Source organism: Camelus dromedarius, chromosome 6 (assembly GCF_036321535.1).
Source record: "Camelus dromedarius isolate mCamDro1 chromosome 6, mCamDro1.pat, whole genome shotgun sequence".
In the NCBI taxonomy this organism is placed as follows: Eukaryota; Metazoa; Chordata; class Mammalia; order Artiodactyla; family Camelidae; genus Camelus; species Camelus dromedarius.
This window is the reverse complement of record NC_087441.1, coordinates 91,568,192-91,587,744: the sequence shown is the minus strand read 5'-3', so window position 1 is coordinate 91,587,744 and position 19,553 is coordinate 91,568,192. Positions and strand designations below refer to the sequence as shown.

The 19,553-nt window shown below is 42.0% G+C and overlaps 1 long non-coding RNA gene across 1 annotated transcript; it reads right to left on the bottom strand.

Moving 5' to 3' along the window:
* Positions 1 to 12,406: 12,406 nt before the first annotated feature.
* LOC135321623 (uncharacterized) lies at positions 12,407 to 18,136 on the bottom strand. The gene is made up of 3 exons (XR_010381495.1): positions 18,074 to 18,136; positions 14,732 to 14,804; positions 12,407 to 13,358 (listed from the first exon to the last, which is right to left on the bottom strand). It is a non-coding gene; the product is annotated as an uncharacterized LOC135321623 (long non-coding RNA).
* Positions 18,137 to 19,553: the final 1,417 nt, after the last annotated feature.

Below are 19,553 nucleotides of genomic sequence, written 5' to 3'. Positions count from 1 at the left end.
TTCAGAATTGTGAGGTAAGTGCAATAAAACGAAGTTTTACTAATTGAAATAATATGGTGTGCTCATCACAACAAAGGCAACACCAGCAATTAGAGGTATACCAGACAACACACACAGGAACAGGACATGGCATCAATGCCTAGGGAAAATTGTCCTCACAGAAATATCATGGAACTTTGTACACCCAATGGTCTAAAATTTTCACTTAACAAAGCCCTATAAATCTATATTAGATACCTGATATTACTTGACCAGTAGATATAAAGAAGTAAAGGAAAAGAAACAGGAAGTACCATTTTCAGTTCCAAAGATTCTGAAGGCCCAAAATTAAGCTTTCAAACATCTAGACTGCAAAACGCTACCAGAGCAAGTATTGAAAACTGAGGTGAGGAAAACATGAAGTACAACAGTATCTCAGAATCACAAAAGGCAGTATACCAGGAAAGGGGAAGAGAAACTCTAAAAACGAGCCAAAAAAATCAGAAAACCCAAGGATGAGACAATACCAGGGCTAAAGTCAGTCCAAAGCAGACTTGATAATGCAGACGGACTCGTGAAAGACTGTGAAGTCAGGGGAACAGAAATCCCTCGATCAGAAGAAGACATAGAGAAAGAAGTGCAAACCAATGCAAACATTGCTGTTGAAGCCTGGGGTAAGACAAAGCATGAAAGAGTATGATTCGTAAGAGTCCCAGATGGAAAAGCAAGATTAACAAAAAAAAAGCCTGAAAAGATAATTGTAGAAAAGTCAGACTGAAACTTGCTGAAAGACAAGAAAGAATCATCTATACGATTTCAGGAACTACACAGCGTCCAAAGGAGGTGGAATCCCAATAGACCTACTTGCAGCTGTATAATTCAAATCAACAAAGTTCATGATCACCCCAGTGATTTAAAATGCATCTAGAGGAAAGCAATTTATTCACAACAGAACCTCCAGAGGGCTTTCAGCTCATATCTCGGCAGAAATATTGCAGAACAGGGAGGAGTTCAGGGACATAGGCCATATCCTGAATGAGAAAAAGCTGTAATCATGGGTAGCCTATGCCACATGACTGCCATTTCTAATAACGGCAGAGCTAGGGAAATTCACAGACCAGCAAAGCTTAAAAGAATTCAGCAGTTCAAAACTTATCCTAAAAGATAGATTGAGAATTCTACCCTGAATAGAAAAGTAGCAAGATGAAATGGAAATAAGAAAAACCATTATTGGAAGTGCACGAAGAGCATTCGTTACAAACAAGAAACAAGAAGAAGGCAAGGAGGACATCAAAGCCATAAGATGGGAGAGGGTAGCAGGAAATCATAAGTGATTTTAAGCACTATCTTAAGTGATTCACATATATGACTCTCTGATTGAAGCAAACGGAGTGATGCATGGATTAATGTGTTTGCAAAACCAACCACAAGCAAACAAACAAACAATCAAACAAAAAAACCGACACCAAAACGGTACGGTTGGCTGACATATACCAGAGAAACCATGAGTATTCAAAACAAAATACTCAAAGTGATGTCAAGGATCATTCAGCACGCATCGACCCAGTATCGCAGCTTAAATGTACTCAACACACTTGTATTCAGAACACAAACGCGTGCATTAACATTCATAAATATTGATACAAATGAGCATATCGTGACCTAACCCAAATGCCGATTTTGAATAAGGTTTGGTCATAGTCCGTGATGTAGACTTACAATTCTTCCAACAGCAAGAATGAATGCCATATTCTACCCTAAGTAGAGAAGAAACGGCATAAGCCTATAACAAAGACAAGTAGCTCTGCAAAACTGTACTAAGAGCAAACGAGACAGACAGTAAAGTGCACATTGGGATTGGTTTCATTTCTCGGAATTTCAGCCCCCATGAAACAAATGGATAAATTTTCTGAGAGCGTGGGTGTTTCAGCAGAAAGCAACTGATGGATATGTATTCTGGGTGAATGGATATTACACAAATATGAGTTTCCTTTAGTGGGGTCTCTGTGTACTGTGAGCTGTTAGAAAGTTTCCAGACGTGTGAAACCATAAACTAAAACTGGACACACTTCCCTCCGTTTGTACTATATATACAGATCTGAACCAAAGGAAAGAGGGAAGATAAAAGGACAATGGCACGCTAGTGGATAGAATCACATTTAACTTAGGAACCTCTCGTTTGATGCAGCCCCTCCCCCAACACTGACAATATTCAGCAACCATTGGGGATGGCAGTTACCGGTTGGATTCTAGGTGGAATCTTGGTGTGTACCGCGAGGCTTGTTGTGGCTGGTGGATCCAAGGTAACTGGGCAGAATTCTGTGGGTGGATCAGTGTGATGGAGTGGCTGCCGCCCTTTGTGGAGTTTGGCTTAGGTCTTTTGTTCGGGACGCTGTGTAAGTTCGAGATAATGCTGCTGCCCAAAGACCTAAGTTCACGGGTAAGTTTCCAGAACCTGACAGGGCAGACAGTGGAAGATCTGCCTGTCATCAGCTTACTGGGGAGGCTCCGAGGTACTTTCAGACTTGCCCAGTCCTGTTGACGTCGACTTTATGGGAGACACGAAGAGAAGCTGGCAGAAAAGTTGGCTGCACGGATTGAAGAGAGATGCGAACATATTGATGAGAGTTGTTCCGCTACAATGGAGAATACCAGCATGGAGACAATTCTAGAGAATACCAGGCTCGAAAGACATTCATGAGACCTACTGAACCTCTGTGATACTTGCAGAAACTTTCGGAGTGTCAACGTGCACTTGAGAAAGTCACTCAATTCTCTGCTCCAAGAACGGCTCCACGATTCCTGACGTCTAAAAGAGAAGAGATGGCAGAGATGATAAATGCGCTCATGTTCTAGGAACAGGTCATGAGAATCCACAGGTCCCAAGGGGCATTTACAAACCATTCAGACCAAAATGCACCAAGCCCAGTAAGCCTTTTCCCAGGTTTGGGCCTTGCTATCAAGCACATGCTCTTCCCTCCCCACCACTCAGTCATCCATTTTAAATGATGAGAACCTGAGCTGCAATGAAGCCAGTAGGAGAAGAGCAAGCCCCTCCTAGAATCAGAGTTCCTCCATCTTCACCATCTGTGAACAACTGTGAACTACTTAAAGGTCAAATACTCTGGCCTAAAATAGTTAGGAATTGGATACTTTGGTCACACAAAGAAATGATGACCTTCCGCTAGATGCAGCATTTGCTGGGTTTATGTCTTGTCTGGGGTGAAGGGAGTGTGGTAAGTGAGAGGAAACTTTGACTGAACTTGAATATGTACTAGCCCTCAGTTTCTCAAGACAGTATAGGTAAATATTATGTCAGACATTGACCTGAACTCTAAAAGTCGTGAAAGACTTTAAAGACATAGATTTTGTGGACCGTCTTTCTCTTCAGTCAAACACCACGTGCACGATATTTTGGGGGTGCAGACTTGGTTGTGTTAAATTGCTTTACCCAACATGATCGGATGATTAAGCGTTCTCATCACTGATAGAAGAACACCTGCTTTTCAATAGCCTAGCATAGCTGCAGCAGGGTTCTCATAGCTAAAATGCCTGTATGTGCTTTTGGAATCAAGCCTGAATGTATACATATTGTTTGGTTTTTCTTGTACTTTCCTAGAGAGTAATGTTACCCCTTGAAATGCCAACATTGGCCAGTATGTGTCATTGGGAATATAGGGCACCACATGCACAATGTAAACCCAGGTTCTCGGTTATTTCATGGTTTCAATAGCTACTTCAAGTTTCCTGTTGGTGTTGGAGGCTTCAACATTAAATATTTGACATGTCCCCTTCAAAAATTTGGACTGCGATTTTACTTTCTATCTGTCAACATTTTTCTTAGAGCTGACATGATGTTACAAAAATTGACAAGTCTGACTTGTAGGTAAATTTAGTACGTTTCAAACACTAAATTCATTTTCATATAAATCCCAAAACATGTAAATCAATTCTATTAACCTTCCTAAAAACTGCAACTGTGTTATCAACACAATGTCAAAATTGGAGTCTTCGGACAATCCCTCCAACCATGGCTTTATGTAAAACAGAGCTAAACAAACATCACATTACCGTGAATTACATCTGGAAAGTGTTGATTTATCGATGCCCAGTTGGCAGAGAACCAGAGCAACCTGCTCTCACTCCCTCCCATGTACACAGAATTGTAAACTTCCACTTACCCAGCCCTTGGCAAAGGACACTATCCGAAGTGTGGTCTGTTACTTCCAAAGACAGGCTGAGGCCTCAGATAACCAGGAAGCAGGAGAAGGCAAAGTAGAGAATGGAAATCTGTGCAGGATCTGACCTCTGCTGATGGAGCAGCAAAGGTGAAACTCTGTTTTACTTGGACACACACTCTCAAGCGTACAGCACACATGGGACTGTAGGTAATGCGCTGAGTGTTAGAAGAGTGCACAGCAGATGCTTGGCTGACATAACTCATAGAAATCAGCACAAAATATCCCCACAATTGATTCTGAGACCAAGATACCATCTGCCAAATTTGAGCTAGCAGAGGCAGCGGAAAATGAGGTATAGAGCTACAGATAATGGCACACGCTGAGTCTCAGGGATCTGGAGTGCTCTGTGGGGTGTGGTGGGTTCTATCAAGAGAGCAAACCGACCTGTTAACCCAGTAAGAAAGCAACCACATTGGCGTGTGAGGTTGAGTTTTTCGACATGTGCCATGGCCACATCCACTGCATCTTGCAGGCCCAGGATCAATTTGGCATTTTGCCAATAGAGCACGTGTGGGGCTCAACTAGAGAAGCCGTGCATCTGGTCTGAGGGATTAAGTGGCCCTTGGGTTTGAAATCAGAATTAAAAGCTTTAGGATCTGCTACAGTCAGAACCTGGACAGGGATTACGGATTGGTTTGAGGAAGAGAATTCGGTACAGCTCTGTGGTTGCATTCGTGCACCCATGACCCAAGGATGAGGGATCAAGGAAGAGTTGTCCAAGTCCACAACGTGAGAAGTTGAAGCATTTCCTTCAGCATTATCTCCCAAATGCAGATGCTACCTTTTGGATGGCACTGACGTGGTACTGGCCAGAGGACACAAAGATCGGTCTGTGGGATCATTCTAGCAGTCCCTGATATATGACATCCATACATATGTTTCCACTGGTGTTTCTGTAGACAGAGAAGCTCTGGGAAGAACTGGTAACATTGGGACATTCCCATGGCAATAGAAAGCACAAGCGCCCTCTCAGTTTGGTGTTTTTGAAAGATTCCAATATGACGTACAGCAGAATGCCGAGCTGAAAAATTTTAAGCTTCATTTCCAGAAGAGGAAGTGTACACTGCACTTTCAGAATTGTGAGGTAAGTGCTTTAAAACGAAGTTTTACTAATTGAAATAATATGGTGTGCTCATCACAAAAAAGGCAACACCAGCAATTAATGATATACCAGACAACACACACAGGAACAGGACATGGCATCAATGCCTAGGGAACATTGTCCTCACAGAAATATCATGGAACTTTGTACACCCAATGGTCTAAAATTTTCACTTAACAAACCCTATAAATCTACATTAGATACCTGATATTACTTGACCAGTAGAGAGAAAGAATTAGAGTAAAATAAACAGGAAGTACCATTTTCAGTTCCAAAGAGTTTGAAGGCCCAAAAAATAAGCTTTCAAATATCTAGACTGCAAAACGCTACCAGAGTAAGTATTAAAAACTGAGGTGAGGAAAACATGAAGTACAACACTGTCTCAGAATCACAAAAGGCAGTATACCAGGAAAGGGGAAGAGATATCCTAAAAACGTGCAAATAATATCAGAAATCCCAAGGATGAGACAATACCAGGGCTAAAGTCAGTCCAAAGCAGACTTGATAATGCAGATGGACTCGTGAAATACTGTGAAGACAGGGGAACCAAAAACCCTCGATCAAAAAAATACATAGAAAAAGTAGTGCAAACCAATGCAAACATTGCTGTTGAAGCCTGGGGTAAGACAAAGCATGAAAGAGTATGATTCGTAAGAGTCCCAGATGGAAAAGCACGATTAACAACAAAAGCCTGAAAAGATAATTGTAGAAAAGCCAGACTGAAAATTGCTGAAAGACAAGAAAGAATCATCTATACGATTTCAGGAACTACACAGTGTCCAAAGGAGTTGGAATACCAATAGACCTAATTGCAGCTGTATAATTCAAATCAACAAAGTTCATGATCACCCCAGTGATTTAAAATGCATCTAGAGGAAAGCAATTTAGTCACAACAGAACCTCCAGTGGGCGTTCAGCTCATATCTCGGCAGAAATATTGCAGAACAGGGAGGAGTGCAAGGACATAGGCCATATCCTGAATGAGAAAAAGCTGTAATCATGGGTAGCCTATGCCACATGACTTCCATTTCTAATAACGGTAGAGCTAGTGAAATTCACAGACCAGCAAGGCTTAAAAGAATTCAGCAGTTCAAAACTTATCCTAAAAGAAAGATTGAGAATTCTACCCTGAATAGAAAAGTAGCAAGATGAAATGGAAATAAGAAAAACCATTATTGGAAGTGCACGAAGAGCGTTAGTTATAAAGAAGAAACAAGAAGAAGGCAAGGAGGACATCAAAGCCATAAGATGGGAGAGGGTAGCAGGAAATCATAGGTGATTTTATGCACTATCTTAAGTGATTCATATATATGACTCTCTGATTGAAGCTAACGGAGTGATGCATGGCCTAATGTGTTTGCAAAACAAACCACAAGCAAACAAACAAACAATCAAACAAAAAAACCGGCACCAAAACGGTACGGTTGGCTGACATATACCAGAGAAACCATGAGTATTCAAAACAAAATACTCAAAGTGATGTCAAGGATCATTCAGCACGCATCGACCCAGTATCGCAGCTTAAATGTACTCAACAAACTTGTATTCAGAACACAGACGCGTGCATTAATATTCATAAATATTGATTCAAAGAGCATATCGTTACCTAACCCAAATGCCGATTTTGAATAAGATTTGGTCATAGTCCGTGATATAATCTTACAATACTTCCAACAGCAAGAATGAATGCCATATTCTACCCTAAGTAGAGAAGAAACGGCATAAGTAAATAACAAACACAAGTAGCTCTGCAAAACTGTACTAAGAGCAAACGAGGCAGACAGTAATGTGCACATTGGGATTGGTTTCATTTCTCGGAATTTCAGCCCCCATGAAAAAAATGGTTCCATTTCCTGAGAGCGTGGGTGTTTCAGCAGAAAGCAACTGACGGATATGTATTCTGGGTGAATTGATATTACACAAACAGAAGTTTCCTTTAGTGGGGTCTCTGTGTACTGTGAGCTGTTAGAAAGTTTCATGACGTGTGAATCCATAAACTAAAACTTGACACACTTCCCTCCGTTTGTACTGTATATACAGATCTGAACCAAAGGAAAGAGGGAAGATAAAAGGACAATGGCATGCTAGTGGATAGAATCTCATATAACTTAGGAACCTATCGTTTGATGCAGCCCCTCCCCCAACATTGACAATATTCAGCAAACAATTGGGATGGCAGTTCCGGTTGGATTCTAGGTGGAATCTTGGTGTGTACCGCGAGGCGTGTTGTGGCTGGTGGATCCAAGGTAACTGGGCAGAATTCTGTGGGTGGATCAGTGTGATGGAGGGGCTGCCGCCCTTTGTGGAGTTTGGCTTAGGTCTTTTGTTCGGGACGCTGTGTAAGTTCGAGATAATGCTGCTGCCCAAAGACCTAAGTTCACGGGTAAGTTTCCAGAACCTGAAAGGGCAGACAGTGGAAGATCTGCCTGTCATCAGTTTACTGGTGAGGCTCCGAGGTACTTTCAGACTTGCCCAGTCCTGTTGAAGTCGACTTTATGGGAGACACGAAGAGAAGCTGGCAGAAAAGTTGGCTGCACGCATTGAAGAGAGATGCGAAAATATTGATGAGAGTTGTTCCGCTACAATGGAGAATACTGGCATGGAGACACTTCTAGAGAATACCAGGCTCGAAAGACATTCATGAGACCTACTGAACCTCTGTGTTCCTGCAGAAACATTCGGAGTGTCAACGTGCACTTGAGAAAGTCACTCAATTCTCTACTCCAAGAACGGCTCCACGATTCCTGACGTCTAAAAGAGAAGAGATGGCAGAGATGATAAAAGCGCTCATGTACTTGGAAGAGGTCATGAGAATCCACAGGTCCCAAGGGGCATTTACAAACCATTCAGACCAAAATGCACCAAGCCCAGGTAAGCATTTTCCCATGTTTGGGCCTTGCTATCAAGCACATGTTCTTCCCTCCCCTCCACTCAGGCATCCATTTTAAAGGATCAGAACCTGAGCTGCAATGAAGCCAGTAGGAGAAGAGCAAGCCCCTCCTAGAATCAGAGTTCCTCCATCTTCACTCTCTGTGAACAACAGTGAACTCCTTAAACGTCAAATACTCTCGCCTAAATTAGTTAGGTATTGGATACTTAGCTCACACAAAGAAATGATGACCTTCCCCTAGATGCAGCATATGCTGGGTTTATGTCTTGTCTGGGGTGAAGGGAGTGTGGTAAGTGAGAGGAATCTTTGACTGAACTCGAATATGTACTAGCCCTCAGTTTTTCAAGAGAGTATAGGTAAATATTATGTCAGATAATGACCTGAACTCTAAAAGTCGTGAAAGACTTTAAAGACACAGGTTTTGTGGACCGTCTTTCTCTTCAGTCAAGCACCGGTTGCACGATATTATGGGGGTGCAGACTTGGATGTGTTAAATTGCTTTACCAAACATGATCGGATGATTAAGCGTTCTCATCCCTGATAGAAGAACACCAACTTTTCAGTAGCCTACCATAGCTTCAGCAGGGTTCTCATAGCTAAAATGCCTGTATGTGCTTCTGAAATCAAGCCTAAATGTATACATTTTGTTTGGTTTATCTTGTTCTTTCCTAGAGAGGAATGTTACACCTTGAAATGCCAACATTGGCCAGTATGTGTCTTTGGCATTATAGGGCACCACATGCACAATGGAAATCCAGGATCTCGGTTATTTCATGGTTTCAATAGGTACTTCATGGTTCCTGTTGGTGTAGGAGGCTTCAAAAGTAAAGAGTTGACATGTACCCTTGAACATTTAGGACTGCGATTTTACTTTCTATCTGTCTACATTTTTCTTAGACCTGACATGATGTTACAAAAATTGACAAGTCTGACTTCTAGGTAAATTTAGTACGTTTCAAACACTAAACTTCATTTTCATATAAATCCCAAAACATGTAATTCAATTCTATTAACCTTCCTAAAAACTGCAACTGTGTTATCAACACAATGTCAAAATTGGAGTCTTCGGACAATCCCTCCAACCATGGCTTTATGTAAAACAGAGCTAAACAAACATCACATTTCTGTGAATTACATCTGGAAAGTGTTGATTTATCGATGCCCAGTTGGCAGAGAACCAGTGCAACCTGCGCTCACTCCCTCCCATGTACATAGCAATGTAAACTTCCACTCACCCAGCCCTTGGCACAGGACACTTTCCGAAGAGTGGTCTGTTACTTCCAAAGACAGGCTGAGGCCTCAGATAACCTGGAAGAAGGAGAAGGCAAAGTAGAGAATGGAAATCTGTGCAGGATCTGACCTCTGCTGATGGAGCAGCAAAGGTGAAACTCTGTTTTACTTGGACGCACACTCTCAAGCGGACAGCACACTTGGGACTGTAGGTAATGCGCTGAGTGTTAGAAGAGTGCACAGCAGATGCTTGGCTGACATAACTCATAGAAATCAGCACAAAATATCCCCACAATTGATTCTGAGACCAAGATGCGATCTGCCAAATTTGAGCTAGCAGAGGCAGCGGAAAATGAGTTATAGAGCTAGAGATAAAGGCACACGCTGAGTCTCAGGGATCTGGAGTGCATTGTGGGGTGTGGTGGGTTCTATCAAGAGAGCAAACCGACCTGTTACCCCAGTAAGGAAGCAACCAAATTGGCGTGTGAGGTTGAGTTTTTCGATATGTGCCATGGCCACATACACTGCTTTTTGCAGGCCCAGGATCAATTTGGCATTTTGCCAATAGAGCACGTGTGGGGCTCAACTAGAGAAGCCGTGCATCTGGTCTGAGGGATTCAGTGGCCCTTGGGTGTGAAATCAGTATTAAAAGCTTTAGGATCTGCTACAGTCAGAACCTGGACAGGGATTACGGATTGGTTTGAGGAAGAGAATTCGGTACAGCTCTGTGGTTGCATTCGTGCACCCGTGACCCAAGGATGAGGGATCAAGGAAGAGTGGTCAAAGTCCACAACGTGAGAAGTTGAAGCATTTCCTTCAGCATTATCTCTCAAATGCAGATGCTACATTTTGGATGGCACTGACATGGTACTGCCCAGAGGACACAAAGATCGGTCTGCGGGATCATTCCAGCAGGCCCTGATATATGACATCCATACATATATTTCCACTGGTGTTTCTGTAGACAGAGAAGTTCTGGGAAGTACTCGTAACATTGGGACATTCCCATGGCAATAGAAAGCACAAGCGCACTCTCAGTTTGCTGTTTTGGAAAGACTCCAATATGACGTACAGCAGAATGCCGAGCTGAAAAACTTTAAGCTTCATTTCCAGAAGAGGAAGTGTACACTGCACTTTCAGAATTGTGAGGTAAGTGCAATAAAACGAAGTTTTACTAATTGAAATAATATGGTGTGCTCATCACAAAAAGGCAACACCAGCAATTAAAGATATACCAGACAACACACACAGGAACAGGACATGGCATCAATGCCTAGGGAAAATTGTCCTCACAGAAATATCATGGAACTTTGTACACCCAATGGTCTAAAATTTTCACTTAACAAAGCCCTATAAATCTACATAAGATACCTGATATTACTTGACCAGTACAGATAAAGAAGTAGAGTAAAAGAAACAGGAATTACTATTTTCAGTTCCAAAGAGTTTGAGGGCCCAAAAAATAAGCTTTCAAACACCTAGACTGCAAAACTCTACCAGAGCAAGTATTGAAAACTGAGGTGAGGGAAACATGAAGTACAACAGTGTCTCAGAATCACAAAAGGCAGTATACCAGGAAAGGGGAAGAGATATTCTAAAAACGAGCAAATAATATCAGAAAACCCAAGGATGAGACAATACCAGGGCTAAAGTCAGTCCAAAGCAGACTTCATAATGCAGATGGACTCGTGAAAGTCTGTGAAGACAGGGGAACCAAAAACCCTCGATCAAAAAAAACATAGAAAAGTAGTGCAAAGCAATGCAAACATTGCTGTTGAAGCCTGGGGTAAGACAAAGCATGAAAGAGTATGATTCGTAAGAGTCCCAGATGGAAAAGCAAGATTAACAAAAAAAGCCTGAAAAGATAATTGTAGAAAAGTCAGACTGAAACTTGCTGAAAGACAAGAAAGAATCATCTATACGATTTCAGGAACTACACAGCGTCCAAAGGAGGTGGAATCCCAATAGACCTACTTGCAGCTGTATAATTCAAATCAACAAAGTTCATGATCACCAAAGTGATTTAAAATGCATCTAGAGGAAAGCAATTTAGTCACAACAGAACATCCAGTGGGCTTTCAGCTCATATCTCGGCAGAAATATTGCAGAACAGGGAGGAGTGCAAGGACATAGACCATATCCTGAATGAGAAAAAGCTGTAATCAAGGGTAGCCTATGCCACATGACTGCCATTTCTAATAACGGCAGAGCTAGGGAAATTCACAGACCAGCAAACTTAAAAGAATTCAGCAGTTCAAAACTTATCCTAAAAGAAAGATTGAGAATTCTACCCTGAATAAAAAAGTAGCAAGATGAAATGGAAATAAGAAAAACCATTATTGGAAGTGCACGAAGAGCGTTCGTTACAAACAAGAAACAAGAAGAAGGCAAGGAGGACATCAAAGCCATAAGATGGAAGAGGGTAGCAGGAAATCATAGGTGATTTTAAGCACTATCTTAAGTGATTCACATATATGACTCTCTGATTGAAGCAAACGGAGTGATGCATGGCCTAATGTGTTTGCAAAACCAACCACAAGCAAACAAACAAAAAATTAAACAAAAAAACCGACACCAATACTGTACGGTTGGCTGACATATAACAGAGAAACCATGAGTATTCAAAACAAAATACTCAAAGTGATGTCAAGGATCATTCAGCATGCATCGACCCAGTATCGCAGCTTAAATGTACTCAACACACTTGTATTCAGAACACAGACGCGTGCATTAATATTCATAAATATTGATTCAAAATGGCATATAGTGACCTAACCCAAATGCTGATTTTGAATAAGGTTTCGTTATAGTCCGTGATATAGACTTACAATTCTTCCAACAGCAAGAATGAATGCCATATTCTACCCTAAGTAGAGAAGAAATGGCATAAGCCTATAACAAAAACAAGTAGCTCTGCAAAATTGTACTAAGAGCAAACGAGACAGACAGTAAAGTGCACATTGGGATTGGTTTCATTTCTCGGAATTTCAGCCCCCATGAAAAAAATGGATCCATTTTCTGACAGCGTGGGTGTTTCAGCAGAAAGCAACTGACGGATATGTATTCTGGGTGAATGGATATTACACAAACATGAGTTTCCTTTAGTGGGGTCTCTGTGTACTGTGAGCTCTTAGAAATTTTCCAGACGTGTGAAACAATAAACTAAAACTGGACACACTTCCCTCCGTTTTTACTGTATATACAGATCTGAACCAAAGGAAAGAGGGAATATAAAACGACAATGGCACGCTAGTGGATAGAATCACATTATCTTAGGAACCTCTCGTTTGATGCAGACCCCCCCCAACACTGACAATATTCAGCAACCATTGGGGATGGCAGTTACCGGTTGGATTGTAGGTGGAATCTTGGTGTGTACCGCGAGGCTTGTTGTGGCTGGTGGATCCAAGGTAACTGGGCAGAATTCTGTGGGTGGATCAGTGTGATGGAGGGGCTGCCGCCCTTTGTGGAGTTTGGCTTAGGTGTTTTGTTCGGGACGCTGTGTAAGTTCGAGATAATGCTGCTGCCCAAAGACCTAAGTTCACGGGTAAGTTTCCAGAACCTGAAAGGGCAGACAGTGGAAGATCTGCCTGTCATCAGCTTACTGGTGATGCTCCGAGGTACTTTCAGATTTCCCCAGTCCAGTTGAAGTCGACTTTATGGGAGACACGAAGAGAAGCTGGCAGAAAAGTTGGCTGCACGAATTGAAGAGAGATGCGAACATATTGATGAGAGTTGTTCCGCTACAATGGAGAATACTGGCATGGAGACACTTCTAGAGAATACCAGGCTCGAAAGACATTCATGAGTCCTACTGAACCTCACTGATACTGGCAGAAACATTCGGAGTGTCAACGTGCACTTGAGAAAGTCACTCAATTCTCTACTCCAAGAACGGCTCCACGATTCCTGACGTCTAAAAGAGAAGAGATGGCAGAGATGATAAAAGCGCTCATGTTCTTGGAAGAGGTCATGAGAATCCACAGGTCCCAATGGGCATTTACAAACCATTCAGACCAAAATGCACCAAGCGCAGGTAAGCCTTTTCCCATGTTTGGGCCTTGCTATCAAGCACATGTTCTTCCCTCCCCTCCACTCAGGCATCCATTTTAAAGGATCAGAACCTGAGCTGCAATGAAGCCAGTAGGAGAAGAGCAAGCCCCTCCTAGAATCAGTGTTCCTCCATCTTCACACTCTGTGAACAACAGTGAACTCTTTAAAGGTCAAATACTCTCGCCTAAAACAGTTAGGAATTGGATACTTAGCTCACACAAAGAAATGATGACCTTCCCCTAGATGCAGAATATGCTGGGTTTATGTCTTGTCTGGGGTGAAGGGAGTGTGGTAAGTGAGAGGAATCTTTGACTGAACTTGAATATGTACTAGCCCACAGTATTTCAAGAGAGTATATGTAAATATTATGTCAGATATTGACCTGAACTCTAAAAGTCGTGAAAGAATTTAAAGACACAGGTTTTGTGGACTGTCTTTCTCTTCAGTCAAGCACCGGGTGCACGATATTTTGGGGGTGCAGACTTGGTTGTGTTAAATTGCTTTACCAAACATGATCGGAAGTTTAAGCGTTCTCATCACTGATAGAAGAACACCTGCTTTTCTAGAGCCTAGCATAGCTGCAGCAGGGTTCTCATAGATAAAATGCCTGTATGTGCTTTTGGAATCAAGCCTAAATGTATACATTTTGTTTGGTTTTTCTTGTACTTTCCTAGAAAGGAATGTTTCCCCTTGAAATGCCAACATTGGCCAGTATGTGTCATTGGGAGTATAGGGTACCACATGCACAATGGAAATCCAGGTTCTCGGTAATTTCGTGGTATCAATAGGTATTTCATGTTTAATGTTGGTGTTGGAGGCTTCAACAGTAAAGGGTTGACATGTCCCCTTCAACAGTTTGGACTGCGATTTTACTTTCTATCTGACAACATTTTTCTTAGTGCTGACATAATGTTACAAAAATTGACAAGTCTGACTTCTAGGTAAATTTAGTACGTTTCAAACACTAACTTCATTTTCATATAAATCCCAAAACATGTAAATCAATTCTAATAAACTTCCTAAAAACTGCAACTGTGTTATCAACACAATGTCACATTTGGAGTCTTCGGACAATCCCTCCAACCATGGCTTTATGTAAAACAGAGCTAAACAAACATCACATTTCTGTGAATTACATCTGGAAAGTGTTGATTTATCGATGCCCATTTGGCAGAGAACCAGTGCAACCTGCGCTCACTCCCTCCCATGTACACACAAATGTAAACTTCCACTCACCCAGCCCTTGGCACAGGACACTTTCCGAAGAGTGGTCTGTTACTTCCAAAGACAGGCTGAGGCATCAGATAACCTGGAAGCAGGAGAAGGCAAAGTAGAGAATGGAAATCTTTGCAGGATCTGACCTCTGCTGATGGAGCAGCAAAGGTGAAACTCTGTTTTACTTGGACGCACACTCTCAAGCGGACAGCACACATGGGACTCTAGGTAATGCGCTGAGTGCTAGAAGAGTGCACAGCAGATGCTTGGCTGACATAACTCATAGAAATCAGCACAAAATATCCCCACAATTGATTCTGAGACCAAGATCCGCTCTGCCAAATTTGAGCTAGCAGAGGCAGCGGAAAATGAGGTACAGAGCTACAGATAATGGCACACGCTGAGTCTCAGGGATCTGGAGTGCATTGTGGGGTGTGGTGGGTTCTATCAAGAGAGCAAACCTACCTGTTACCCCAGTAAGAAAGCAAACACATTGGCGTGTGAGGTTGAGTTTTTCGATATGTGCCATGGCCACATCCCCTGCATCTTGCAGGCCCAGGATCAATTTGGCATTTTGCCAATAGAGCACGTGTGGGGCTCAACTAGAGAAGCCGTGCATCTGGTCTGAGGGATTCAGTGGCCCTTGGGTTTGAAATCAGTATTAAAAGCTTAAGGATCTGCTACAGTCAGAACCTGGACAGGGATTACGGATTGGTTTGAGGAAGAGAATTCGGTACAGCTCTGTGGTTGCATTCGTGCAACCGTGACCCAAGGATGAGGGATTAAGGAAGAGTGGTCAAAGTCCACAACGTGAGAAGTTGAAGCATTTCCTTCAGCATTATCTCCCAAATGCAGAAGCTACATTTTGGATGGCACTGACATGGTACTGCCCAGAGGACACAAAGATCGGTCTGCGGTATCATTCCAGCAGGCCCTGATATATGACATCCATACATATGTTTCCAATGGTGTTTCTTTAGACAGAGAAACTCTGGGAAGAACTGGTAACATTGGGACATTACCATGGCAATAGAAAGCACAAGCACACTCTCAGTTTGATGTTTTGGAAAGACTCCAATATGACGTACAGCAGAATGCCGAGCTGAAAAACTTTAAGCTTCATTTCCAGAAGAGGAAGTGTACACTGCACTTTCAGAATTGTGAGGTAAGTGCAATAAAACGAAGTTTTACTAATTGAAATAATATGGTGTGCTCATCACACAAAGGCAACACCAGAAATTAAAGATATACCAGAAAACACACACAGGAACAGGACATGGCATCAATGCCTAGGGAAAATTGTCCTCACAGAAATATCATGGAACTTTGTACACCGAATGGTCTAAAATTTTCACTTAACAAAGCCCTATAAATCTACATTAGATACCTGATATTACTTGACCAGTAGAGATAAAGAAGTAGAGTAAAAAAAACAGGAAGTACCATTTTCATTTCCAAAGAATTTGAAGGCCCAAAAAATAAGCTTTCATACATCTAGACTGCAAAACGCTACCAGAGCAAGTATTGAAAACTGAGGTGAGGAAAACATGAATTTCAACAGTGTCTCAGAATCACAAAATGCAGTATACCAGGAAAGGCGAAGAGATATCCTAAAAACGAACAAAAAATATCAGAAAACCCAAGAATGAGACAATACAAGGGCTAAAGTCAGTCCAAAGCAGACTTGATAATGAAGATGGACTCGTGAAAGACTGGGAAGACAGGGGAAAAAAAACCCTCGATCAAAAAATACATAGAAAAAGTAGTGCAAACCAATGCAAACATTGCTGTTGAAGCCTGGGGTAAGACAAAGCATGAAAGAGTATGATTCGCAAGAGTCCCAGAAGGAAAACAAGATTAACAAAAAAAGCCTGAAAAGACAATTGTAGAAAAGTCAGACTGAAACTTCCTGAAAAACAAGAAAGGATCATCTATACGATTTCAGGAACTACACAGCGTCCAAAGGAGGTGGAATCCCAATAGACCTACTTGCAGCTGTATAATTCAGATCAACAAAGTTCATGATCACCCCAGTGATTTAAAATGCATCTAGAGGAAAGCAATTTAGTCACAACAGAACCTCCAGAGGGCTTTCAGCTCATATCTCGGCAGAAATATTGCAGAACAGGGAGGAGTGCAAGGACATAGGCCATATCCTGAATGAGAAAAAGCTGTAATCAAGGGTAGCCTATGCCACATGACTGCCATTTCTTATAACGGCAGAGCTAGGGAAATTCACAGACCAGCCAAGCTTAAAAGAATTCAGCAGTTCAAAACTTATCCTAAAAGAAAGATTGAGAATTCTACCCTGAATAGAAAAGTAGCAAGTTGAAATGGAAATAAGAAAAACCATTTTTGGAAGTGCACGAATAGCGTTCGTTACAAACAAGAAACAAGAAGAAGGCAAGGAGGACATCAAAGCCATAAGATGGGAGAGGGTAGCAGGAAATCATAGGTGATTTTAAGCACTATCTTAAGTGATTCACATATATGACTCTCTGATTGAAGCAAACGGAGTGATGCATGGCCTAATGTGTTTGCAAAACCAACCACAAGCAAACAAACAAACAATCAAACAAAAAAACCGACACCAAAACGGTACGGTTGGCTGACATATACCAGAGAAACCATGAGTATTCAAAACAAAATACTCAAAGTGATGTCAAGGATCATTCAGCACGCATCGACCCAGTATCGCAGCTTAAATGTACACAACACACTTGTATTCAGAACACAGACGCGTGCATTTATATTCATAAATATTGATTCAAAATGGCATATCGTGACCTAACCCAAATGCCGATTTTGAATGTTTTGGTCATGGTCCGTGATATAGTCTTGCAATTCTTCCAACAGCAAGAATGAATGCCATATTCTACCCTAAGTAGAGAAGAAACGGCATAAGCCTATAACAAAGACAAGTAGCTCTGCAAAACTGTACTAAGAGCAAACGAGACAGACAGTAAAGTGCACATTGGGATTGGTTTCATTTCTCGGAATTTCAGCCCCCATGAAAAAAATGGATCCATTTTCTGAGAGCGTGGGTGTTTCAGTAGAAAGCAACTGAGTAGATATGTATTCTGGGTGAATGGATATTAAAGAAACATGAGTTTCCTTTAGTGGGGTCTCTGTGTACTTTGAGCTGTTAGAAAGTTTCCAGACGTGTGAAACCATAAACTAAAACTGGACACACTTCCCTCCGTTTTTACTGTATATAAAGATCTGAACCAAAGGAAAGAGGGAAGATAAAAGGACAATGGCACGCTAGTGGATAGAATCACATTTAACTTAGGAACCTCTCATTTGATGCAGCCCCTCCCCCAACAATGACAATATTCAGCAACCATAGGGGATGGCAGTTACCGGTTGGATTCTAGGTGGAATCTTGGTGTGTACCTCGAGGCTTGTTGTGGCTGGTGGATCCAATGTAACTGGGCAGAATTCTGTGGGTGGATCAGTGTGATGGAGGGGTGCCGCCCTTTGTGGTGTTTGGCTTAGGTCTTTTGTTCGGGACGCTGTGTCAGTTCGAGATAATGCTGCTGCCCAAAGACCTAAGTTCAAGGGTAAGTTTCCAGAACCTGAAAGGGCAGACAGTGGAATATCTGCCTGTCATCAGCTTACTGGTGAGGCTCCGAGGTACTTTCAGAATTGCCCAGTCCTGTTGAAGTCGACTATATGGGAGACACGAAGAGAAGCTGGCAGAAAAGTTGGCTGCACGGATTGAAGAGAGATGCGAACATATTGATGAGAGTTGCTCCGCTACAATGGAGAATACCGGCATGGAGACATCTCTAGAGAATACCAGGCTCCAAAGACATTCATGAGACCTACTGAACCTCAGTGATACTGGCAGAAACATTCGGAGTGTCAACGTGCACTTGAGAAATTCACTCAATTCTCTGCTCCAAGAACGTCTCCACGGTTCCTGACTTCTTAAAGAGAAGAGATGGCAGAGATGATAAAAGCGCTCATGTTCTTGGAAGAGGTCATGAGAATCCACAGGTCCCAAGGGGCATTCACAAACCATTCAGACCAAAATGCACCAAGCCCTGGTAAGCCTTTTCCCCGGTTTGGGCCTTGCTATCAAGGACTAGCTCTTCCTTCCAATCAACTCAGGCATCCATTTTAAAGATCAGAACTTGAGCTGAATTGAAGCCAGTATGAGAAGAACAAGCCCCTCCTAGAATCAGAGTTCCTCCATCTCCACACTCTGTGAAAAACAGTGAATTCCTTAAAGGTCAAATACTCTCGCCTAAAATAGTTAGGAATTGGATACTTAGCTCACACAAAGAAATGATGACCTTCCCCTAGATGCAGCATATGCTGGGTTTATGTCTTGTCTGGGGTGAAGGGAGTGTGGTAAGTCAGAGGAATCTTTGACTGAACTTGAATATGTACTATCCCTCAGTATTTCAAGAGAGTATATGTAAAAATTATGTCAGATAGTGACCTGAACACTAAAAGTCCTGAAAGTATTTAAAGACACAGGTTTTGTGGACCGTCTTTCTCTTCAGTCAAGCACCGGGTGCACGATATTTTGGGGGTGCAGACTTGGTTGTGTTAAATTGCTTTAGCCAAAATGATCGGAAGTTTAAGCGTTCTCATCACTGATAGAAGAACACCTGCTTTTCAAGAGCCTATCATAGCTGCAGCAGGGTTCTCATAGCTAAAATGCCTGTATGTGCTTCTGGAATCAAGCCTAAATGTATACATTTTATTTGGTTTTTCTTGTACTTTCCTAGAGAGGAATGTTACCCCTTGAAATGCCAACATTGGCCAATATGTGTCATTGGGAGTATAGGGCACCACATGCACAATGGAATTCCAGGTTCTCGGTTATTTC